This window comes from Desmodus rotundus, chromosome 12 (genome assembly GCF_022682495.2).
Source record: "Desmodus rotundus isolate HL8 chromosome 12, HLdesRot8A.1, whole genome shotgun sequence".
NCBI classification, from domain to species: Eukaryota; Metazoa; Chordata; class Mammalia; order Chiroptera; family Phyllostomidae; genus Desmodus; species Desmodus rotundus.
In genome coordinates, this window is record NC_071398.1 from 37,772,289 (window position 1) to 37,798,364 (window position 26,076).

General features: G+C 52.1%; 1 protein-coding gene across 5 annotated transcripts in view; it reads left to right on the forward strand.

Annotated features, from left to right (window-relative positions):
- The first annotated feature begins 75 nt into the window (after positions 1-75).
- The window catches only part of PAK4 (p21 (RAC1) activated kinase 4), a 45,149-nt gene continuing 19,148 nt past the window's right edge, over positions 76-26,076 (forward strand). For 3 of the 5 annotated variants that reach the window (XM_053915336.1, XM_053915341.1, XM_053915340.1), the window contains exon 1: positions 76-221. The gene's annotated coding sequence lies outside the window, so the exon portion shown is untranslated. Of the gene's footprint in view, positions 222-23,137; positions 23,465-24,471; positions 24,671-26,076 lie in introns of those variants that run through there. The other 2 variants (XM_053915338.2, XM_053915337.2) reach the window with 2 other exon arrangements.

Consider the following 26,076-nt stretch of genomic DNA (forward strand, 5'->3'; position numbering starts at 1 on the left):
CCTGCCCGAGCGGGCCCTGCCCCCAACCTGGTCAGCCCCGTTGCTATGGGGACTGGTGGGCGGTGATGGGGGGGGGGGGGAAGCCCCGGATGTTCGTTGGGAATTCAACATGGCGGCGGCAGTGGCCGCGGTGGCGGCGGCGCAGGAGAGCTGAGGGGGGCGCGAGGACGCGGGATTCCGGTCCGAGCAGCTAGGCCGCGAGTGACTGCGGCACCGAGCTGGTAGGATAAGCGGTCTACCTAGGGGGTTAGAGTGGGCTGGGTAATGGCTGTGGGAGAGGGTTAACACACATAGGGGGCGGGGCCGCTGGGGTCAAAGTTCACCCATGGTGGGAAGGGTCGCGTCGGGGCGGGGGTCCTGGGTCGACCCCGAGGGTGAGAATGGTGTGGAGGTCAAAGGTCAAACCAACAAAGGGGGCGTGGCCTATGGGAGCGCAATGTTCGAAAATTTGAAGTGGGGGCGCGTTAGAAGAGGTTGGGGCGAGTGTCAAAAAGGGGGGGTCAAAATAATTTGAGGAGAGGGTGCTCCTCAAGTGGTCAGAGGTCACAACGATGAGGGCGGCGGGTTGGAAGATAAAGGCAGCAGCCAGCGGAGCAGATGAATGAGATACAGATTGGGGGGCATCTTTTATGAGATCAAAGGTGAGGAGTGGCCAAAGGGGACAGAGGTCAGACTGACTGCAGGACAGATCCTGTTCCCAAGGGTGAAAAGTTAAAACCCAAGCGGGACACGTTGCTGGGGAGGAGGGACGAGACGTCCAAGAGAGAGGTCGAAGGTGCTTCCTGGTGCGGGAGAGGGGAGCCCCTCCCACAAATATTGAAAATAGCCGCACTCATAAAGCACTATGTGTCAGGCCACGTTCCAAATGCTTCACGTGTTGAATCCTGACTACAACCTTATGGGGTTGGTGCCATTACTGAGAGAATAAGTGACTTGCCTAGGGTTACCTGATGAGGAAGCTGTGCACTGGGATTTGAACTCTGGAGTTCTGGGCCCTGAGTTCTACGGTCTACTGCCTCTTCAATAATCATAGTATTGGTTAATATTTAATGAGGCCGAACGCCGTTCACAGTGCCACGCGTGCCTGGACTCACTATGCCCCAGTCTTGTGGAGCGTGCTCCAGATACACTTTGCAGACAGAAAAAGTGAGGCTCAGAGACAGGTTCCAGGCTGGGGCTGAATTCCAGAGCTCCTACCCCTGCTCACTGCACTGTAGACTGCCGAAGGTCTGTTTCTGGAAGCAGGGGACTGGGCAAGGCTGGGCCACTCCCTGAGCAGAAAGGGATTGTCTGTTTGGCCTCCGTGGAAGGGTGTGATCTGGGAGGAGAGGTTCCCCTGGGCCTATGGGATGGGGTGTTTGTGGGTGGCCCAGAGTTCAAGTGTGTCTGTGGACCTCTGGCGGGGGAAGATGTCCTTGGGTGGTACCCTGTACAAAGCTGGTGTTCTCTATACTTAAAACCCCAAGCTCTCATCAGGTCCTTAGTCCTCCCCCTACCTCATTTCCTATTGCTCTCCCCTTGCCTTGGTCCAGCCACCCTGGCCTCTTTGCTGTTCAACTGTGTAGGCTCACCCCTCCCACCAGGTCTTTGACCTTCCTGTTCCCTGTGCCTTGATTCCTTTCCCCACCCTGCCCCTCTCACTCATTTGTCACTCACAGCCCTACCAGGACCACCCAGCTCTCCCTCCCCTGACGCTCTTTCTTTCACAGTTGCTTTCTTCCCAGCCCTCACCCTCTTCTTACCTTGTTGGTTGTCATTCCCTCCCACTAGAATGTGAGCTCCTTATTGGGCGGGAGTTGCCCATGTTGCTCCTTCCCTGAATCCCCACCTGAAGTGCTGCCTGGCAGAGGATGCCCAGTTGGTGGGGGTTGAATGTTTGGCACTGTGCTGGGCGCTGGGACTGCAGCAGTGGACAAGTCACATGGAGTCCCTGGCCTCCAAGGGCTCTCAAGTGTCCCTTGGTGGGGGCAGACTAAACCCAGACCCCCAGCTGGTGATACATGGCTACATCTCCATCAGCGGTGAACACAATCTGAGGATGTGTTCAGGGAGCCAGGAGAGGGCCCAGACCTGGCCCCAACCTGGGCTGGAGACTGTGGCCCTGGGCAAACCCCCTGGATAAGTTCTGAAGGACGAGTAGGAGGGATGGGAATCAGCAAGCCAGGCAGAAGGAAAAATCCTGTTTGTGAGGGGAGGTCAGGGGTTGGGTACATAGTTGGTGGCTTCTAGGTCACATGTAGCCTGTGTGAGACCACCAGGGTGCCTGGCCTTGGAGGGGCATGGAGTAGGGGCAGACAAATAGCTTCCCGTGTCTGTGGAGCTGTGAAGCAGTACTGGGGAGTGGTTCTGACCCATCACTCACAGGTTGTGGGACTGCGGGCAGGTTGCTTAACTGTTCTGAACCTCAGTTTCCTCTTCTGCAAAATGGGCGTGATAGTGACTACCTCACAGAATTGCTGTGAGGATGCACAGTGTACAGTGTTTGGCCCAAGGCCTGGCGCACAGTAGGTGCTGTGTATGCACTAGTCTTGCTGCTGCTGCTGCCTAGGGAGGGCCTCAGAGATGGTGAAGGGTCCTCTCTCCACCTGCTTCCTGGCTTTCTCTGGAAGCTACCCCACCCCAGGCTCTGGCAGAATCCCTGAGTGGGTGGACCCTCCAGGTAACCTTGTGAGGCCAGCACAGTCTCGGGCCTTTGTGGTACAGCCTCACTCAGCATCTCAGGACTCAGCAAAGGGAAGGAGTGGTGGGGCTTAGCATGGTTCTGGTCCCTGCCCTGCCACTTACCAGCGTGGGACCTTATGCGAGAGATTTCTTTTTAAAAATTTTTATTTTCTTTTAATCCTTGCCTGACAATATATTATTATTGATTTTAGAGAGAGAGGAAAGAAGAAAGAGTGAGAGAAACATTGATGTGAAAGAAACATTGACTGGTTGCCCACTTCCCCGACCCTACCCCTGAGAAACCTGGGTATGTGCCCTGACTGGGGATCGAACCTGCAACCTTTTGGTATATGGGATGACACTCCCAACCAACTGAGCCACCTGACCAGGGTCGTCAAGAAGTTTCTTATGTGACAGTTTTGTTCCGTATGATACATTTTAGACTATTGAAAAAAGTAGAGTTTCCAGTACACCAAAATACCTGCATCTCCGCCATCGGCCCGGGACAGAACATGTAGTGGATACAGTTAAAGGTTCCATTGCTTTGCCCGTCCCGCCACCCTCTCGGGTCCTCCCTGCCAGGGGCAGCTTCTGAACTGGAGTTTGGTGCGCAGCATTTCTCTGCAGACTTCCACACTTTTGCTGTCCTTGACCGTATTCACAAATGCTAGAGCTTCACCTCCGGCTGCACATTGCTGCATATCACAGTCACCTAGAGAGCTTTCAAAACCGCTGTTGTCCAGGCCCACCGTAGAGATTCTGACATGGGTTCTTGGCCTGGGGTGGGGCCAGCAACAGCATGGGGTTTTCGTGGCCCGTCAGGGTTAGCCACTACTATTCTACAGTTTACAGACTATGTAAGTGGGATCAGGATAAACACTCGGCTGCTTCTGCTCAGCGTGAGGGTTACCGTATGTCTCTCTGTGGATGTGTAGGTCTAGGGCAAGCCATTCGTTTCCTTGCTGCCAAGTGTTTCTTTTGGTGATTTTGCCACATAGGAGTTCCATTCACCTTTTGGTGGCCATTTAGGTGGTTTCCCATTGGGACTGTAACAAACAGCTCTGCAGTGAACCTTCTAGAAGGTGTTTCCTTGTGCAGCATGGCTGGAGTCTCTCTTGGGCAGATGTCCCACTGGACCTTCCAAATAGCTTTCCTAAGTGCTTGTACCAGTGGGCTTCCCGATTGGACTTGAGGGTTGCCTTCGCTCTGCGTCCTGCTTTGGGCAAGTCTGTGGCCCTTGCTGAAATGATTTACTCAGCCATGAGAAGGTAGGTTTTATGACCTTGCAGGCTGGTGGGGACAGCTGGGGAGATGGTTCATGGGACCGACTTAGCTGGGGTCTGGCATGCACCACTGAGCCCCAGAGGGCTTTGACCTTTGCCTTCTAGGGCATCCAGGACAGTGGCTACAACTTTGACTCAGGCCCCCTTGGGGGGCTTCTCCCAGGGCTGATAGTTAGGGAAGGAAATTATAGTGACTTGAACCTCCTCAGGAAGGAGGCAGTGAAGCAGGAGGTGAAGCTTGGAAAGGGAAGGGCAAGGCCATGTTAAACTCTTGCGTGTCTCACCATTGGTCTCAGGAGTGACCAGTGGAGCCGCTGGTCCTGTCCCTCCTTCCCGGACCCATTGTACTATACTATAGTGAGGGGGACAGACTTGTCCTCAGACAGTGACAGCCTAGAGTGGTCAGGGCTTGGCTATGGCAGGCACAGGGACTGTAGGAATCCCGAGGAGGTGCCTGACCCAGCCAGCCTGGGGAGTCACTGAGGACTTTCTGGAGGAGACATCTGATCAGTGAGAGTGAGCCAGGCCTAGGAAGAAGATGGAAAGAATAGGATGGGTAGTGAGTACTGGAAGTGCATAGGCCCTGAGGTCCAAATTAGTTTGGTATGGTTAAGTACCATCAAGGAGGCCAGCATGACAGAACAAGCAGCGAGGTCAGGGAGGTGGGGAGGATGTGGCAGGTGGAACAGGGGCTTGCAGGCTGAGGGAAGAGTGGATTTCTCTGTGTGTGGGAGGGGGAGTCATTGGAGGGCTTTACGTGGTGTCTGGTTTCCTGTTACAAAGCTGCTCAGGCTGCCCTGTGGGGGCAGATCATGGGGGGGCAGTGGCAGGGAGATCTGAGGGGAGGCCACTGCAATAGTTCAACAGGAGAGGGTGGGTAGGATGAGGGTGGCAGTGGTGGAGGAGGGTCCTGTGTGCTGGCCAAGAGTATGAGTACTTTGCCCACAGTAACTCCTTTGATTTTCAGTTATTATCCCCATTTTAGAGACGAGGAAACAGAGACCCAGAGAGGTCTGTGACTTGTTTAAAATCACACAGCAGGCAAGTGGCAGAAGCAGGACTTGAACTTCACACGTTCAGGCTCCAGAGCCACTGCTTATTACAGTTACCACCAGTGATTTGGAAGTGGTTTTGATAAGATAAGGTCACTTCCTGTTCAGTTGTTTCTTACCCAGGCTGCTCTTTAGATGGAAGCTTCTTGGGGCCTGTTCAACCTGTGTAGTTTCTGGACACTGGGTCCCTACCTCCCTCAGGGGTCCCCAAAGCCCTTTTTTGTCTGTTGTCTCACATCTCCTTGTCCTGCTGGCTCACAGTGAACCAGACTTCCTGGCCAGACGCCGCTTGGGGTGTCCCCAGCAGCTGTTTCTCCCATCAGCCCAGCCGGGTGGCCACAGATGCAGCCAGCAGGAAGCAGTCTCCTTCCAAGGCACAGTTAGGGAAATGGGACCCTTCCCGCCCCAGCCACCCATCCGGGGGCTGTGACTTATTGTCTGCCAGCTGCCTTGGCTCACAGGAAGGGTTGGCGGCGGGGGCTAGGAGGGTCAGAAAGGGAGCTTTCCTAAGTCCCAGGGGAGCCAACGGTAGCACATGCGACAGAAGCCACCCCTCACTGCAGCCAGTTTCATGGGGCCCCCTCTGGCCCTGCCCTGACCTTCCCTAGGGTGCAAGGTGCTCTGCTGCCATCCTCAGGGGCAATGGCAACTTCCCTGCCAGGACCACATGGGCCCCGGCCTGACCCCCCTTTCCCCATCTGAGGACTCCCAAGGAAGGAATGTTTATAACCTGTTGGGAGGATTGGAGGAGATCAGGCTGTGAAGTGCTAGCACATTGTCTGGCACGCAGTAAGCTGGTGAAAAGTGTCCTCCTCTGGACTGCAGCCTCCTCCTCACCTGCTCCCAGCCTCTAGTGACACTGCACTAACCCAGCTTCCTGCTTCCTGGGTGCTGGGTGTGTGCTTTATGGTCGTCACCACAGTGGCACCACCCGCAGAGCCTGAGGAGGAGGTATTATTAGCCTCATTTCTCTTTTCCTGCATTTTAATTTTAAGAAGGCACATTTTTGCTCCATATGCATGTATTACCTATTCTAAATAATCAGTGAAACACTGAGCACAGCACAGAAAGGTATACAGTGACAAGGACATCTCTTGCCTACTCTGGCTGGCGGTCCCCTTCCCAAAGGCCAGCCCTTGTTCTCTTTCTTGTGATGTTTGCTCCTGCACATGTTCTCCCCTCTTTGTTTTTCCTTCAGTAGCGCTGACTTCCCATGTTTGTATTCTGTCCTGCCCCCTTGCACTTTTCACTCTTAAGTTCTGTGTCAAGGCAGAGTGCTTCCTCGTGCTTGCTGTGGCTGTGTCACGTTCTGTGGCACGCACATGTCCCCGCAGATGGCCATTCAGGGCCTTCCGGGCTTTCCCTCCCCTGAACTGGACTGCACGTGCCTGTGAGTGCAGCTGAGGATTCGCCTCTGGGGTTGGGCTGGGGGTCCAAGATGTGTGCTCCCAGAGCTCACTGGTGGTGTCCCAGCCTGCCCGAGCACAAGTGCCCACCACCAAGGGCTGATGGCACCATGGTTTCTCACAGGCTGGCTGTGTGGGCAGGGTGTTACCTGATGCTTTAGACTTTGCCTCTCAGGTAGGCACCAAATGCCTTTGTAGCTCTGATTTTACTATGAGTACAGTGGAGCATCTTTGCGTTTATTGAAAGCCGTCTGGGCTTCCTTTTCTGGGAGCTGTCTACTCATGACATTTTTACGTTCCCTAAGAAGTGGAAACTGAGGCATAAGCTGGAAACCCCACAGCAAGTGACTGACAGATCCAGGACTCAAACCCAGGCTTACCTGGCTCCAATTTGGAGCTCTTAACCTCTCTGACACAGTGGAGAACGTGGACTCCGGAGCCAGCTTTGCCACTACTGGCTGTGTGGTCCCAGACAAGTCACTTCACCTCTCTATGCCTCAGTGTCCTCATCTGTAAAATGGGATGCTAATGGTACCTCTTCATAGGGATGTCTTGATGTTATAAATGCATAATTGTTAGGCAGAATTCACAGCAAGCGCTCAAAGACAGTTACCTGCTAGCATTAGTGTCTATATTACTCTGTGTTGTTAGTATTCACAGAAGGTGTTCTGAGTGCTTTTGGTAAATTAACTTATTGAATCTTCCCAGCACCCCCAAGTTGTAGGTGTTACTATTCCCCTTTTATAGGGGAAGAAATTGAGAACCTGGGCGACTTGCCTGGGGTCACAGAGCCAGTGGGGCTGGGATTTGGCCGCAGGTTGGTGGCTGCCCACTCTGGTTCCAGCCATTATGGCACACCACCTCTGCTCTGCTTAGCTAAGCCTGAGGGATTAGGAAGCTCTCCCTCCCCATTGCCTCTATTGTGTCTTCAGTCCAGGCAGGCTACAGCAGAGCTTTGAAGACGAACACCTTGACAGGTGGGGTGACCTGGTAGAGTCCCCACATGCCTTTCTCTTTGGCCCTCCCTGCTTCCTCCCCAGGTGCCCCGGCTTGGAAACTCCTGATAAAGCGGCTTGGAAACTCCTGATAAAGCGGCATTGTGCTGTGGTTTCGGCTGGCTTCCCCAGTCTGGTTTCAGCCACTCCCACACCAGGGAAGTGGCCTGCTGTCCTGGGTCTCCTCCCTACCCTCCTTCTCTCCCTCTGCCTTTCCCTCCTCAGTCAGTGCTGGGCACTGGGAGAAAGTAGGACACTGCAGGAGGAGGGCAGGGCTCTTTGTGTATCAGCCCCCAGGTGAGGATCCCCCCAGGGAGTTCGGCCCCCTCTCTCCCTAGGGACCCCTCCTCTGCTGCCTCCACAGGGGCCTCCACAGCCCCATTCCTGCTTCCCCCACACTCCCACAGCCCCAGGTTATTTGACTCTGAAATGCCATGTGTACATACACAGAAAAGTGGCAAAGTGCACGTCAGGGTGCTGGATGGTAAGGGGAGCAAACACTGCCCCATGCCAGGCTGAAGGCAGACAGCTCAGCATCCTGGAACTCCCCATCACCCTCTGGATCCCAACCCCAGCAGTGCTCACTCCCCTGATCTGGGGGGTCACCCTGTCTCTGCTTCTCTGGGTAGCTTTTACCAGGTGTGCATCCCTGAGGTTTAGGGTGTTGTCTTGACTGCTTTTGAACTTCACATTAATGGGATCCTTTGCATGTCCTTGCTTGTGTCTGCCTTCTCTCACCCTCTGTCCACATGGTTGCCACCTTACTGTGTGATTTTCTATGATGTGAATGAACCATAACTTAGTTCCCTGTCTCCTGCTGCACCAGTGTGAACGTCCTCTTTGAATGCACCTACTAGTGCATGTGTGCACGTGTTTCTCCAGGGAATGTGTGCGGGGTGCATTGCTTAGGTCTGAGGGTAGGGTATTGTCACCTTTAGTGAATGCCGCCCTGCATCTTTCCAGGGTGCTTGTGTCTGTGTATACGCCCAGCAGCTGCGCCCACATCCTCACCAACATTTGGTTTGCCAGATTCTTTAATTGACTTTGAAACATTTTATATTGTGTTCTTATGCAGAAGTAACGTGTGCTTGTTATCACGAAGATGAGTTCCCTTATGTTATTTTTTCCTGCCCACCCTTAGCCACCCTACCAATAGGGGTCAAGTGCTCACTCCTCGATAAGTCCTGAGCTGGGACCCTGGGGCCCAGAATCGAACAGAACAGGCTCTCGTACTGAGCTTGGTCCGGCATGGGACGCCGACCTTGACAAAAGAGCGTCACAGAGACAGGTGAACCACCCCCTCCCCCAGTGACCCTGTCTGGGTAGCAGGCGCCCCATCTGCTCTCTGGACAGGGCTAAGAATCTGGTACTGTCCTGGCTCCCCTTGTCCTCTCCCTCTACATCCACTGGATCAGGGAAGCCGGTTGCTCTACCTTCAGACTGGAACTTGGTACCTTTCACGCTTTTTCATTGTTGCCCCCAATTCAAGCCACCCTCATCTCTGACCAGTATCTTCACTTTTCCCTTCTCCACTGCTCCCACTGTCTGTCCCCACAGAACCCAGAGGGAGCCTAGCCTGGGTCAGATCATGACCCTTTCCTGTTGGGACCCTTCCATGGCTTCATCTCTCACAAAAAGCCTGCAAGTCCCCACAAGATTCTGGTCCGCCGGCTTTTCTGCTCACTGTTGCCTTACGGTTCCGGGGGCATTCCAGGCTGGGTCCTATCTCAGGGCCTTTGTTCTTGCTGCTCTCTCTGTGACCTGTCCCTCTCCCCCACCCCTCCACCACCTTCCCCTGCTTGATTTTCTTTGTAGCACTCCTCGTTGCTACTTACATTACATTATGATTTGTGGTTCTGTTGGTGTATTGGCCCCACTGCCCATAACGTAGCTTCCTAACTTAGCTTACTGTGTCCCTTTGCTGTATCCTCAGAGCATGATGTGTAGTAGCGGGTGCTGGCAGACTGACTATGAATGAGTGAGTGAGTGAATGAGCTGTAATAAGCAGGGAGTGTCATTGCTGGAATGTAGGATTGGGGGTCCTCCCTAGGTGAGGAGTACAAGGCAGGCTTCCTGAGGAGGAAGTGGCACTCACAGTTCGCTTAGAGAGGAGGCTGAGGGAGCTGCCTGTGTGGGGCTCCAGGCAGGAGAGTGCAGGGGCACTGGAGAAACAGATGGAAGACTGGCATCAGTGTCAGGTCTCAAGGTGGTCTGGGTTCGAATCTTGACAGCCACTCGGGCCTCTCCATGTCCCAGTTTCATTCTCTCTAAGACTGAGGTTACTCTGGGTGTCCTGGGGCATCTCTGAAGTTCTGCTCCTAACACACTTCCCCAGTGCCTGGCATGTTAATGTGAATGCGATTGTTTCCTTTTTCTTCCCACAAATACTCTGGAGTGCCTGGCCCTTAGTGGCCTCCAGGGACACAGTGGTGGATGCACAGACCCAGTTGCCACCCATTTTGGAGCCTGTCTCTTGAACCCTTAGCCTTCTGAGGCACCCCTGCCTGGAGGCAGGAAAAGGCCTGAAATAATCTTGGGCCTTGGGAGACCTTATTCATTAGGCTAATTGATTAACAGGGAAAACTAATTGAGGGTTTGTGTGTGCCCCACTCAGTGGTCCACATAGTGCTCCCACACTGCTGCCCAGTCCTTCCTGGAATCTCAGAAGGCAGCTCCAACCATGGGACCTGTGGTCCATCCTGCTGGCCAGTCCTGAGCAGATAGGGTGGCCTCTCCTCCTGGTGCTGATTTGCATTTCCCTGGTGGCTGGTCAGGTGGAGCGGCTCTCCCTCCACAGGTTCCTGCAGCATCTGGAGCTGTGGGGTGCCCCTTCACGTCCTGTGCCTGTGTTTCTTGGGCAGTCTGCCTGTTTATTTCTTATCTTTGAGTTAATCCTAGATTCTGTAAAAGAGCCTTTGTTGCTAAAATGTTGCACTCTTTTCTCCCAGGCTGAGGCTTGCCTTTTTACTTTTTAAAAATTGTCTTTTGATGAATATAAGTGTAGTCAAATTTGTCACTCATTTCCTTTATAGTTTTATGGTTCTGCTTTTCACATTTAGTCTGTTTGTTCTGGAATTGGGGTGTGTGTGCGTGTGTGAGGTGGGCATCCAGTTTCATATTTCCCACCTGGGTCTCTGTTTACTAAACATGAACCACTCTTCTCCATTGCCTGATCGTAAACCATGTCTCTCTGTAAGTGGGCCTGTTCTGGGGCTCTCTTCCCTCCTGCTCTGCTTTCCTGTTCCCACAGCAATATCTCACTGTCCCAATTTCTATTGTTGTAGTAAGTCTTGATCATTGGAGAACAGGCCCTACCACTTGTCTTGGCCATGCTGGGCTTTTTGTAATTTCGTTTAAATATGAGACAAGCATCTGTCACATACACAGCCATGACCTTGAACGTGGTCTCTCTCTCTCCACTTATTTATGTCTTTTCTGATGTGTCTCAGAAAACTGCCATAGTTTTTCATCATAGTCCTTGCCCACCTTTTGTTGGATTTATTCCCAGGTACTTCATGACGTGGCAGGGGGAGCCTGTGCCCTCCTCCCTCACGAGGCACCTTCCTCTCTCGGTTGGGCCTTGCTGGGTGAGGCTCTCACAGCAGCACAGGGCCCACCTCCCCCATCCTCTGCTTCCTCTGTGGCACCACCCTGGGCCCTGGCAGAGGGCAGGCACAGTGCCCGCAGAGGAGGTTGTAATTTTCCTGAATGATTTCAAGGGCTAATTAAAGGTTTTTCTTGACTAATCAGCTTACAGTTTAATTATCTGGGAACAGAATCAGGGATGCGGGAAGCAGCTCTGGTGGGGTCTCCTCATAGTGTGGCCAGAAGGAGCCAGGCAGGACTGGGAATAGCCCAGCACCCTGCAGTGGGCCAGCTGTGCCTCTTCATGCCTGTGGGAAGAGAGGGGAGGGCAGCAGGTGCCGTGGAGGTTAGAGTGGGTCCCTTCCTGCCTAGAACCCTTCCATAGCTCCTGCTGCCCGAGAGGAGGCCAGGACCCAGCCCCTGCTCTGGTCCACAAGGCCTGCCTCCTTCTCCTTCCTTGCTGGCCACACTGACGTCTGGCTGGCCTTTGTTTAGCACATTCACTTCACTTATCCTTTGGGTCTTGGCCTGAAGGTCACTTAGCTCTGGGAAGCCATCTCAAGCTGCCCCACCGGCCAGAGCAGGTCCAGAGAAGGTGATAAGCTCTGCCCTCCCCTTGCCTGTTGCCAGGGTTGCTCATTCCACCACTGAAAAATGTGTTGTGAAGGGGGTGCCACGATAGGGCCTGTGGTCCAGCATTTGAGTTGGCGGGGGGGGCCCAAGAGGAGAGGTGGTTCAGGACTGGTGCCCCCGCATGAGGGCTGGGAGTGAGTGTGCAGGCCGGGAGGACCGGGCAATGGCTGAGGCCTTCTCAGGGGTGGCAGTTGGCTGGACTGGACTAGACTGGACTGAGGATGGGCTTCTGGGAGTTGATTGAAGGGGGAGGGGACCCGGAGATGGCTGTGCCAGGCCTGGCTTCATTCCTTGCATTCTTTAGCAGGCCCCATACTCCTGGTGGCCTAAGGTGGGGGAGGGCCAGACGGGCCTCCTGGGCACTGACCCTGTCCCTCCCTCCCCCTCTTTTTCCCTCCCCTGCCTGCCTCATCAGTCTGTCTCACTTTACACCCACCCCCTCCAGGGGCTCAGGGCTGGGACAATGTGTCCAGCCCCCAATCCCCCCAATCCCAATCCCATGCTCACCCTTGGCTACACATTAGAGTCACCTGGTGGGGCCTCTGTATAGGGGCTCAAGCTCAGACTGTTTGAATCCGAATCTCTGGCTGTGGGGCCTGGGCATTGGGTTTTTTTCTTAAAGCTTTCTGGGGGACTCCAGTGTGACTCTGAGCTGGGATCACAGCCGCTGGGATGAGAACCACTGACCTAGAGAAATGACATCATATATATACGCGCTTTTGTGATGTTTGGGACAGTTTTCTAGGCTTCTGATGTGGCGTGATTAAGTCCTGTCACCCCACAGCCTCACTGTAGGAAGATAGGACATTACTCCCATGTTATGGATGAGGCAGCTGAGGCCTTTTTGTCCTTGGCAGTGCAGCCTCTGTCACTGTCCTGTCCCCCCACCATGCCCCCATCTGGGCTGCATCTCTCTGTCTCGCCGCCCCCCTTCTCTCTTTCGCCCTATCTCTGTCCCTCTTTTCCACCCTCACCTCAATTTCCGTTTCCCTCACCATTCCCCCCCGCCCCCCCCCCCGCCGAAACTTTTCCAGGTTCCCTGTTTAGAGCCAGGTTCCTGCTGAGGCCACAGAAGGGAGATGGTTTCTGCAGGCCCAGGACAAGGATGGGAAGGATGCTGATGTCATTTTGCGCCAGCCTCCTTCGCTGCACCTGGAGTGGGGGGAGTCAGGGGAGGGCACCCCTCCCACTAAGATTGAGGGTACTGGGGCTGGCTGTGCAACCTTTCCAGGAGGCCAGTGAACCCTGACAGATTCTGTGATCCTTATGGGCCCCAAATCTGTGTCATCTGTTGCTATTACCATTTCAGGCTTCTGTGGAGTGGCTGCTGGTTTAATTTCAGCAAAAGTTTATGCTAAGATGTGATCATTGCATTGCAGGAGCCTTTATTAGTTGATGGGAATGAGAGCCCAGTGCTCCCACGCCTGGGCAAGGGCTGGGGCCTCCAGCTTCTCTTCCGGCCTCTCCCAGCTCCAGGAGAGCTTCCTCTGTGACCTTGGGTCAGGCCCTGAGCCCCAGGTGTCTCTGCGTTGGTTCCCACATCTGGAGCAGGAGTAGGATTCTTGCTGCCTCCCAGGGTAGCTGGGCGGATTGAGTCAGTGTACGTGTGTGACGCTCAGTGGAGGGCTGCCGTCATCATGTCATTATGGATACTTGCCTCGATCACTGTTACAGTCATTAGAGGCCGGAGCCAGGTTTGGATTTAATAGTTGGGATCCACAGGGTGAGTGATTCATACTTCTTTGCTGTTATGACTCGGTCACATTTGCTTTTGTAAAATGTTTAAAACCTTTGTGTTAAGGAAATGTTCATATATATTCTGGTGGTTTTGCCACATCTCAGTACCACCTTCAGTAATAACCAGTCATGACCAGAGTTTTTCTTTCTTTTTTTTTTTTAAGATTTTTAAATTTATTTTTAGAGAGAAGGGACGGGTGGGAGAAAGAGGGAAAGTAACATCTATGTGTGAGAGATACATCGATCGGTTACCTCTTGCATGCCCCCAACTGGGGACCTGGCCCGCAACCCAGGCTCATGCCTTGACTGGGAATCGAACCAGCGACCTTTCAGTTTGCAGGCTGGCACTCAATCCACTGGGCCACACCAGCCAGGGCACAATCGGGGTTTTTCATCTGCACCTCACCCCTACCTTCCTGATCATTTTGAAGCAATTCTCAAATATCATATACTTTAGTTATTTACATTTCAGATTTTCCTCCTATAAGAGATAAGGAATCTTTAAAAAATAGCCACAATACTATTGTCACAGGAATAAACAAACAAAATAATTCCTTCATATCCTCATGTTTCCCCAACTGTCTAGCATCCTTTTTTCAATTTGTCTCTTTGGGTTGGAGTACAGGCAAGGTCTATGCTTTTGAATGTGGTTGGTTGCCCCCTATGTCTTCTGTAATCCCTAAGATTTCCTCCTTCAGTTCTTCTGTGCGCTTGCTATTTGGTGGTTTATCCATCACAGATCCCGTCCTTTTGTCTAGATGTGGTTGATGCTGCTTTATGGTGTCGTCTGACATGTTCCTCTGTCCCATGTGCTCCCTGTAAATTGGGACATAGCTCTAGAAGCTTGGTTCAGTTCAGGTTGTGTTTCTTTCCTAAGTGGTGGTATTTATGAACAGTAGTGCCTGAGTGCTTTTGAAAATAAATTTAATTAAGTTTTATAAAAAGTGAAGAGATTGAAAAAAAATCTTCATTTGCTCCTAGTAGGGTGGGTACCCAGATATAGCAGAGTGGGAGGTGGGGACCTGAAGGACTGAGGTTCGGGAACTTCTGGGAACAGAGGGCCCAGTGTTAGCCCCCGCTTCCTGTGAACCGCTGTCATAAATGCACAGCTTTGGGCTCCTGCTTTGCTGGGACCAGAGGGTCCCAGCTGAGAATTGTCCCGAACCCCTACCCCCTTCAGGCTGGCCTATGGTTAAGGCTTAGGGACAGAGCTAGACTTCTGCCCCGGCTCTGCCTTTGGCCATCTGGGCCACCCCGGCATCTTTTCCCATACCTCTCCTGCTTCCTCCTCCGTACCATGATGGGCACTGTGCCTCCCTTGGAGGGCTGTGGTCAGGGCTCAGTGACCACGCAGTAAAGGGCATGGTGCATGCATGTGCTCTGGAGCTGCTGCTCTGCATTAGTGTAGGTCTCTTTGACCTCAACTGCACCACTCTCCTCTCCCGCCCTCTCTCCCTGCCATGTGGCTTCCCGACACATCTGGAATGCACCAGGCGGGCTCCACTGCTTGGCCCCTTGCAGTCACCACTCCCCTCGCTCCCCCAGGTCCCCACATGGCTCCCTCAATCCCTCTGGTCTTGCTCACATGCCACCCCCAGACCTCCCTAACTGTACTCTCTGGCCCCTCTCCCACTTGTTATATATGTTTTTGTTTACTTAGGTATTGCTTATCTCCTCCACTAGAGTATCAGTTCCAAGAAAGAGGAACTGTCTTACTTGCTGCTGTGTTCCCAGTGCCTAAAACAGTGCTTGGCAACTGAGTGTATAATAAAGAATTGCTTAGTGGTGAACAAAGGAGAGAATGAACGTGGTTAAGCAAGTGGACTTGGGCCCCGGGTCACACCTGCCGTGGAATCCTGATTCTTGATACGCACCGTGGAACCTTGGGCTGCCACCTCTCCTCGCCGAGCCTCGCTGTCCTCCTCCGCAACACGGGTGTGCCTCGCAGCACCCTGGTTGCTGCCTGGTTTTGCACCAGCATGCTGCCCACACGTAACGCTTTGCAGCTGTCCTCACCGCTGGTCTGTGTCTCCAGCACAGGGCTCCGATGAGCCAGCCAGGGCTGTCCCTGCCATGGGGACACTTTATCAAATCTTAAATAACACCTCCTAGTCTGAGTGACCAGCTGTGGTGCCCCAGGGCAGGCCAGGGACTACTTCTGTGGCCAGAAAGGGCTCCCTGGGGAATGTGACTCATGCAGGACATGAGAGTGCCGGGATGTGGAGGGAGCTGTGTGCTGTGGCTAAGTCTGAGAGCTCTGGGGCTGGCTGCTTCCAGGCCTTTGTGTTCCTTGCAGGAAGCAGGCAAAGAGCTGCGTGGGGCCAAGGAGGACTGCTGCTCTGATTACTGCAGAGTAGTTCAGCCCTGGGTGTGTGTGTGTGTGAGAGAGAGAGAGACAGACAGACAGACAGAGACAGGCTGAGAAGGAGAGAGAGCCAGTGCACACATGCATGTGTAGATGAGGCTTCCAGCTGTCAGAATTGCTACCACTGGTATTTCCTGTGTGGGAGTGTGAAATATGACATGTACATGAAAGTGTATAAAACCTCCCTGTTCAGTTTAATGAATAATTATAAAGCAAACACCCATCTATCAACAACCAAATCAAGACAAGCATCGCCAGTGCCCTAAAAGCCTCTTCCTTCATGTGCTCTTTCTAGCATTATCAAATAAATTCAACCAACTTTCTTCTTTTAATTATTACCTCTTTTTGTGAATTATAAAAGATTTCAGATGTCCCAGGAGAATAGAGAATCACCTGATGAACCCCCTTGGGCCCAGTGCACAGCCAAGAGAGAAAACACCTTTGCCATGGTTAAAGCCCCCTGGTTCCCTCCCCCAGGTACCCAGAGCCTTACTGTGGTCCCTCCTGGGCTTCTCCCTAAATAGTACACTGGATGGTTCTGCAGGTTTTAAAACTGTGTGTAAATGGTCCCAGGCTGCCAGCACTTGGCTGCAGCTTGCTCTCAATATTTTGCTCTTGAGGTTTCTCTGGGTGAATAAATGAAGTCCTGTGCCAATAGGGACGCTCCTGGTGGCAGCGAAGGTCAGAGTTCCCCCCAACCCCCCCCCCCATGCACACACCAGCCAGATGAAAGCAGCCTGCCTTGCTGGAGCCTCAGGAGGGAGCCCTGGGGCTCTCTGCTCCAGGCCCCCGGCCCTTGCCCCCAGCCTGGTCTGAAACCATTGCCTCCAGGTTCTTCATGTGTAAGGGGCTTTCCCCGAGCACCTGTAAGGTAGGAACGGAACTCTGGTATAATCCCAGGTCTGTCTGGAGAAAGACGAGACCCCCTTCTTCCATTTGGGAACGGCCTGAGGGCTGGGGGTGGGAGGGTCTCTTCTCTTCCCCTGTCCTCTGTGCCCCTCTGCTTCCCCTGAGGGCCCTGTTTAGTGATCGTGTCTAGCCTGTCATGGAGAGTCCCTCTGGGTTGGACATATTATCAAAGGCTCTGGATCTGGAGGCTGGGTTTGCTACCTGGCTCTGCCACCTACTAGCTTGGTGGTGACCTTGGGCATGTGGCATCCTCGACCCTTTGGCCTCTTTCCCCATTTATAAAGTGGGGTTGTGTAAAGGTTATTTCATCAATGTAAAACACTCAGAAGAGGCACATAGAAACCTCTTAATGAGTCCTAGCTCTCAGTATTTTTGTCATTATTGCCATTTACTCTTTCATTTTGTAGATGTTCACTGTGTACCTCTGAGTCTAGCCCTGTGCTGGCTGATGCCTAGGACAGGCTGGTAACCTGATAGCCTGAGGCCCTACTATATTAGAACTAGAGGCAGTGACAGCCCAGAGTCACCTTGGGGAAAGCAAAGTCCAGAAGACTCTGGGAGGCCCTGGCTCTGGCCTAGGAAATCAGAGAAGGCTTCCTGGAGGAGGAGACATCTGAGCTACTGGCTGCAAAAGGAACAGAAGTTAGTGTGTGGAAGGGAGTTTTAAGGCATGTGAACAGCATGTTCAAAAGCTGAAAAGTGGGAAAGGGTCTGGCATTTTTAAGAAGTTATTATTTTAATTAAAATACTTGAAATAATTATAGTTTCACATGCAGTTGTAAGAAGCAATTCAGAGAGAGCCCCTGTACCCTTTACCCAGTTTCTCCAATGGTAACGTCCTACAAATCTATAGTTAGTACAAGACCACAACCTGTATATCGACATGGATATGGTCAAGATACAGAACAATTTTTTCACAAGGATCCTTCCTGATGCCTTTTTTTTATAGCCCCATTTCCTCCCTGGCCCATCCCTAACTCCTGGCAACCATTTATTTATTTCCCATTTTTATAACTCTGGTGTTTCAAGAATGTTATGTAAATGGAATCATACTGTATGTAACCTTTTGAGGTTGACTTCTTTTCACTCGGCATATTCCCTGGAGATTCATCCAGTTGTTGCCTGTCTCAATATTCATTCCTTTTTGTCACTGAGAACACTGTGTATTCCATGGTGTAGATGTACCGCAGCTTGTTTACCTACTCACCCATTGAAGGACATCTGGGTTGTTTCCAGTTTGGGGCTGTTATAAAGAAAGCTGCCATGAACAGCCACATAAAGGGTTTTGTGTGAACGTAAATTTTCATTCCTCTGGGACAGATACTCAGAAGTGCAGTTGCTGGGCAGCCTGGTAGATGAAGGTGTAAAGAAACTGTGCCACACTTTCTCCAGAGGGGCTGCGCCATCTTCCCAAACCACCAGCAATGTGTGGGTGATCCGTTTCTCTTCATCCTCACCAGCATTTGTTGTTGTCACTATTTTTTACTTTAGCTGGTCTAATAGGTGTGTAATGTTAACTAATTGTGGCTTTAATTTGCATTCTTCTAATGACTGATGATGTTGAACTCCCTGTCACGTGCTTATTTGCCATCTGTGCATCCTCTGATGAAATGTCTCTTCGTGTTTTCTGTCCATTTGCTAATTAGATTTTTTTTTTAAGTTTTTAGAGTTCTTTATCTCTTCTAGATAATACTCCTTTGCCAGATGTGGAGTTTGTACATATGATATTTTCTCCCAGTGTGTAGGTTTTTACCCTCTTCACATGGGCTTTTGCGGAACAAACGGTTTTAATTTTGTTGAGGTGTACTTTATTACATTTTCCTTTTATGGGCTGTGCTTTTGGTGTCATGTTTAAGGCCTCCATGCCTAGCCCTAGATTCTGAAAATTTGCTTGTTTGTTTTCTAAAAGTTTTATAGTTTTTACTTTTACATTTAGGTCTGTGATCTATGAGTTAATATTTGTGCAAAGTGTGAGGTTTGGATCACAGTTCTTTTTTCTTTTGTGTATGGATGTCCAGTTGTTCAGGCACCTGGAAATACTGTCTTTCCTCCATTGAATTGCTGTGCTTCTTTGTCAAAAATAAGTTACCACAGTAGGATATCACTTCACACCTACCAGGATGGCTATTATTTTTTTTAAAGGAAAATAACAAGTATTGGTGAGGATGTAGGAAAATTGGAACCCTCATGCATTGCTGGTAGCACTATAAGATGGTACAGCCACTGTGGGAAACAGTTCAGTAGTTTCTCAAAAGGTTAAATATGGAACTACTGTATGGCCCAGCATTTCTACTCCTACGTATACATAGTTCCAAAAGAATTGAAGGCAGAGACTTGGGCAGATATTTATACACCAATGTGCATAGTTGCATTATTCACAGTAGCTACAATGTAGAAACAACTCAGATGTCTGTTAATACATAAATGGATAAATAAATGTGGTGTGTGTACACAATGGAATATTATTCAGGCATAAAAATGGAAGGAAATTTTGATATATGCTACCATGTGATTGGACCTTGAAAAACGTTACACTAAGTGAAATTAGCCAAACATAGGAGAAATATTGTGAGATTCCACTTGTATGAGGTCCCTAGAATAGGCAAATTCATAGAGACAGAAAATGGAATAGAAGTCACCAGGGGCTGGGGGAAGGAGGGAATGGGGACTGTTGTCTAATGTGTACAGGGTTTGTGTCAGGGACGATGAAAAAGTTTTGGGTGTAGACAGTGATAATGGTTACAGAACATTGTGAAGGTATTTAATGCCACTGAATTATATGCTTTACAAATGGCTAAAATGATAAGCATTATATATGTTTTACCACAATGATAAAAATTAGTGTTTTAAAAATGTTAGGTACATTTCTGTGGCTCTGTTTCTGGGTTCTCTATCTGGTTACTGGTCTGTGTATTTATCCTGATTACTGTAGCTACCAATTAGGCTTTTATCTGGGGACAGTGAATCCGCCCACTTTACTCATTTTTTTTTTCTTCTTCAAAATCGAGGTATTCTGGAGCCTGGGGCCTGGCACTTTTGGAGCTCCTCTTGGTCTCCCTTCTGTGGAAGATAGCACTGTGGTTTACCCAGCTTCAGAGTCACCCTTGGCACCTGCCTCGTCCTCAGCCCCCTCATTGACAAGTGTTGCCTTTTCTTGGTAGACATGGCTCCAATCTGTCCCTGTTTCTTCGTGTCTAGCTGCCTCGCTAAACTGCCTCGCTGCCTTCATCAATTGCCTGGAGCAGTTGTGTGCTCTTGTCACTTGTCCCCATACCTACTTAGGTCCCCTTGGGTCCCATCCTCCACAGAGAAGGCAGCCAGAGTTACATCTTCCAGAGGCAGGCCCCCTGGCTCACCTGTGGCCTGGCTCCACCACACCCTCATCCCTCCAGCCAGCGAGTCTTGGCCGAATTTCACATTTCGTTTGTGTGATCCTTGACTCTAAGCCCTACAGGGCAAGGACCATGCTGCACCGCTGGCTCAGCCTGGGCAGTGCATAATGGATGTACATTGGACTTCTGTTGGTGGAATCCATGGACATGGGAAGGAAGTTGCATGCTGTTGGAGCCCATGCCTGGGGGAGGGGAGTGTGGAGAACTGAGGCTGAGAGATGGCAGGAGCTGGGGAAGAGGCAGCTTTAGCTGTGCTGGCCCCAGTTGGCTTTCAGCAGCTGAGGGATATTGGGTTTACTAAGGTGTCCCTGGCTTCACAGAAAGATAGGCAATGACTTTGAAGAGACACTTAGCAGAAAAGGAATTCTGATTGCTTTTATGACTGAAAGGATGTGCATCCTGCTAAGCGGGAAAATGCAGATGACACCTAGGCTGAGAGGGGCCACACTTCACCTGTCTGACTGGCAAGGATCAGAGTTTGACAACACCCTGGGCTGTGAAGCCCTTGCATGGGACAAATTTGCCCCGCAGTTCCACTTCTAGGCATTTGGCCCACAGACACGCTGGCACAGCTGTGAAATCACACGTTTACTCAGTTGTCACGCCTGCACTGTTTGCAAGAGCTCAAGGCTGGAAACCACCAATGTGGCCTCATGGGGACTGGCCCACGGCACCTTGGTCCTTCCACTCAGGGCCACGCTTTGTGGAGACCCAGGCATGGAGAGATCACTAAGATACACAAGGTCTGTCCAGAAGACGTCCAGCCATGTACTGTGAAAAATAGAGACATCTATTGAAGAAGATACATGATACAAGAAACATTGTACACAGGACAGTGATGCCTCAGTCCCCTTCAAAGTAGGCACCTTGGGACCTCACACAGTTCTCCCATTTGCCATCACCTACCCCATCATATTTTCCTGAATCTCATCAACGGACTGAAATCTCTTCCCTTTAAAAGGTGATTTTAATTTGGGGAAAAGCCAGAAGTCACAGGGCACCAAATCTGGGCTATAGTGGGGGCTGAGTCACCTGGGTGATTTGATGTTTCACCAAAGAACTCTGCACAAGACATGATGCATGAGTGGGTATGTTGTCCTTATGAAGCTGCCAACCACCAGTTGCCCATAGCTGTGGCCTTCTGAACATTCAGCAGAGAAATGTTCACACTTAATGCAAAATTTGATGCAGATTTGTTCCTCTACTTGCTCAGTCATTTTGAATGCTATGGCCACACAGTACACATGCTCACTCAACAGCATCTACTACCCCACTGACTAGTACAATGAAGTCATCATTGTTCGAGCATGCACATTCCAGTCCAGTCTCCTTGGCTGCCAGGTTACATCAATGTCACACAAACCATTCTCCTTGTATTAACAATGGCTGGACTCTTTCCAGATAGACCTCGTATATTGTATATATCTTTTCTTTAAGTTTATAGTAAGGTTCTTTTAATAAGTAAACATAAGTAAAAATAAAACAATAACCAAAAATAGATAAGTAATATAGATAAGTATAATAACATTTTTAAATAATACAAATTGTTAGTATACTTGCTGGAAATGCATAAAGCATAAATGTACAGCATAACCAATTATTACAACAGGAAGACCACGTATTACCCCTCCCAGTGAAGGAACAGGTGGTGCCAGCCCCCAGAAGCCCCTTCCAGGCCCCCTTCCCCTGACTTTGCAGGCAGTCACTGCCTTGCTTGCTTTTTGGTTTCACAACCTCTGCATGCTTTCCTAAACAGTGTATTTCATTTTGTCTGGTTTTGAACTTTTTCTGAACAAAAGCCTAGGGTGTGTTTTATGTTGTGCTGCTTTCGTTTAACATCATTTTGCTTTTGTGCACACGCGGCACTACTTCAGGCATTTATTGTCACTGTTGTGTGTTATTCCACGGGGCCAGTAGATTGCAATTGTCCGTTTCCCGTGGATGAGCATTTGCATCGTTTCTAGTCTCTGGCAGATTCAGACTGTGCTTCGTGAACCTTCCCGCATGTGTTCACGGGGCCTAAGGGCTGTGTTTTGCTTGGTAGTTACCCAGGAGGGCGCTTGCCAGGTCCCAAGTGTGCATCTTCACCTTTGCTGGGTGCTGCCAAGCTCCCCCTGGTGCCAGCAGCACAGGAGAGCCAAGGAGTGTTCTTGAGAAAAGCAAGGTGCAGATTAGTCTGTGTGGTGTGCTGCCATTTATGGGGTTTTTTTTAAAGAGTGTGTGAGCATGCATGTGCACCTGCACTCACATGCATTTGTAGGCTCTCTCAGAAAGGACAGACAGACTAGACTAGTAGAGGTTGCTGGCCATCCTATCGCTGTTTGCCCACAGGTGCCCATTGGCTTTTGAACCATGTGCCTGTTTTATAAAGAGACACACCCTGAGACGGGGAGGACAGGAGAGAGAGGGGAGCAATGAAGCCCAAATGGGAAGAATGGTAATAGTTAGGAATCTGAGTAGTGGGTTTTATGGGGGCTTACTGGTTTAGTCTCTGTTTTGGGGTATGTTTAAAAAGTTTTATAATAAAGGTCTGTTTCGATGTGAGAGGATCTTAGATGATCTCTCTTGGCCTCTGAGGCCTATCACCAGCAGAACCCCTTGTTTCCAGTGAGACTTCTGGGTGCTGGGTGCTCCCTCCTTCCTCTGTTCCCCTTCTCTCCCCTGTCCCTCACCTTAGGACCTGGTTCCCCTTGGCTGGCCAGAACTGCCCCGTCCCTGACTGCAGGGGGCACCCCCCCCCCCCCCCCCCCCCGCCCCTGCCACCAGAGCCCAAACCAGACTGTCTGGTTTGGGGAGGTTAGGAGAGCCGCCCCACTTGGCTCCTGTCTGGGTAGCTGCCTGACAGGTGCTCCACCCTGGTGGGGGAGGGGATGGCCTGGGATCTAGGACTTCTGGGGTCCCCTTCCTGCCCTGCTGTGGCCCCAGACCCAGCCCAGGCCCTGCTGGGTGCCTCTGGCTCTCTGAGCAGGTGAGGGATGGAAGGAGGGTTGAGGGACTTCCAGGCCCTCCTGGAGTGAGGGATGAAGTCCTGTGGGAGTTGGCCATTGTGGGGGAAGGGGAAGCCTTGAACCCAGCTCCTGTCACTCACAGGACCTCTCAGTGAGAGAGCAGTCCTACTCGATATCAGTCCCCAGAACAGGGGGTTTTGTCTAGTTGGTTCATTGCTGAGTTCTCAGGGCCTCCAACAGGCCTGCCTCCTAGGTGCTGGGAGCTCGGCAGATGTGTGAACCAGTGGGGGCAACAGACAGTGTTGTCAGAGACAGTGACAGCCTGGAGGGGCAGTGCTGGGATAGGGCCCAGAGGAGGCACCTGACCCAGCCTGGCACTACTGCGGGAGCAGCCTGACCTCTGCCGCCCCTAAGTCCACCATGGTGGGGAAGACACAGAAGGACGCAAACTTCACACCAGGAGCTCTGGCCTGGGCCAGCGAAGGCTCTGCAGAGGAGGTGAGACCTGAAGGGCGTGGGCCGTGAGGCAGGGCCAGCATGTCCCCTTCCTCATTCCCCCACTCTGAGTGTCCTGTTCTCCTGCTCTGGAATGAGGGTTCTGAACCAGCAAGCCTGCTGCTCAGGATAGCTGGTTTAGGGCACAGGCACTGGGACAGATGGCAGGTGCCTAACTTCCCTGCCATGTTCCTTGGGATAGTCACTCAACCTCTCCAGGCCTCAGTTTCCTCCATTGTAAATGGGCCAGGTAAAGTACTTGCCCACTGAGGGCAGCGGTGAGGTAAGATGGCTCCGTGTGTATCAGTGCTAAGGGTAGGCCCGGCCCAGAGTAAGTTCTCCATAAAGGTGGGCTGCTCACTTCCAGAAGGTCAGAGTCAGCATGGCACAGCCCTCCCCACCTTTCTCTCGCCCCATTCCCATTGGCCACATCTCCCAGCCCCACTCTTACACCTCAGGATAGCATGGTTGGGGCTTCACCATGAACTTGATCTTTCCCTGCTGGTTAGGCCACAGTCTCAGATTTGTCCTCATGCGTGAGTGGGGTAGAGCTGGAGAGGCCACCTTTGTTTTGCCTTCTCGGAGCTCTTGCTGGACCCACAGCCTGGAAGGGGGGCAGTAGGGAACACAGCGAACCCCAGGTCTCTAGCCACCCCTCCATATCTGACTCCACTCACTCCCCATCCGTCTGACCTGCCCCCCAGTCCAGGTCATTGTTTCAGACCTCACTGCCCTGCCAGCTGCTCTGAGGCACTGTGCAGAGCCACGGCCTCCCTGGCCCCTGGCACCTAGCTTGCCATGGGAGTGAGGTAGGGTGTGGATGTGCTAGTGGGGGACTGGCCCCACCAGAAGGAAGGGCTGTGGTTGGAATCCCCTCCTCCTGTGTCCCTGCCTAGCCCCTCCCTCTGCTGGGACAGTTGTGGGTGATGTGGCCCAGGCTTTCCAGGCTCACCCCGCCTCCCTCTGTCCCTCCCTCCCACTTTCCCTCCTCCCCTCTCCCGTGGGCTGGAGCCACACTGAGCTCAACTGCCAGGGCAGGGCCAGGGCCGCGTCACCGCCCGCTGCCAGAGAAGCTGGGGCGCAGAGCCCCACCAGCCCTCCTTGGTGGGTGCACCTTATACCTGCTGCCTGCTCTCCCAACGTGAAGCCTCTGTCTGCTGGCTCACCTCACTGAGGGTGGCCCAGAACCAAGGGAAGAGGATGGTGAAGGTGAGCTGCCCTGGCCTCAGGCAGGAGGGGAGGAGTGGGGAGGGCTGCCCTGGGTGTGAGGAGGGCAGTCCTGCTGCCTGATCACCTAAGCCAGCCTGAGCATGTGACCAAGGGGCCACACCTTTACTGGGGCCAGGGGCAGGGTCATGGTGTTTCCATGTGTTAGTGGTAGCAGATGTCTTTGCTGGAGCTTACCACAGGTCTCAGCACAGGTCCCTGAGCATCTCAGTGGGAGCGTGAACCTGGGGTCTGGTTTGCATGGGGGTGGTTCTGAGGCTGTGCCTCCCTCGGTCACCCAGAGTGACCGACACTGGAGTCGGCCATGGGGGCCCATTACGTACTGTGTACGGATCTAGGGTTGGGTGGGTCTTGTGATCTAACTGACTTTGAGGTGTTCCTCTGTGTGTGTGCGGGTCTGTCTTTCTAGGGAAGTCCAGCAGTTATGAAGTGTCTATGGAATTGTGTGTGTGCATACATGTGCCTGCGTTTCCGGGTGGTGGCCTAGGTCAGTATCATACATGTTGTTAGTATGTGTCTGTGGGTCTCTTTCAGGAGTGTCTGCATCTCTGGGATGTATGTGGGTCTTTGCAGTGTTTTTGGAAGGGTCCTGGATCCATGGGGATTCAGGGACCCAGCTGTGGCTGCCCTAGTGTCCTAGCCCCTCCATGCTGAGATCTTCCTCTGAGCCAGGCCCCTCTTTAAGGCCACTTCCCCCATGTTCTCCCTCTGATGCCTCATGTTTCCCTTGGGGTCATTCTGCAGTGGCCCATATCTGAGAGTCAGGAGCCGAGGCTTGGGGTGCAATGTCTCCTCCCATGCCCAGGCTCCCGTACAGCCTCTGCCTGTATGAAGTTGGGGTGGCTGCTGCTGTCTCTGGCTGCTCAGGGAGTTTTCTGTGCGGCCACTGTGTGAGTTCCCGTGTTTCTGGTTGTGTGGCCGGACGCCTGTGCTGCGTCTGTGTCATGGTCTCTGTGGAGCGTCTACATGTGCTTCTGTGTCTAGAGTGTGTCAGGGTGGGGTGGGCAGGGAGCTGCCCTGCAGGGGAGGGCTTGGGTTCCGGGGGCCTGGGAGGGCTCCAGAGCCTCTGTTCTACCTGTATCCTCTCCCTCCTTCCTGGCCTGCCTTAGGGTGGAGTGAATGAAGTCTAATCTGATCTCCCCAGTCCCTGTGGACTCCCCCACACTCAGGTTTGTTGTGGTGTTTGTCCCCACCCTGGGTGCCTCTGGAGGGTGAGGGACACCAACAGGGCCCTTTGTGTCTACACACCATTGTGCCTGGCCAAGAGGGAAGGGGGTGTTCAAGCCTGGGGCTGTCAGAGGAGCCAACTGGCCTCCCTCGGGGTTCTGAGCACTGGCCGGGGCCCAGCTGGGTAAAGGAAGCAGCATCTTTTCATTCAGCCACACTCT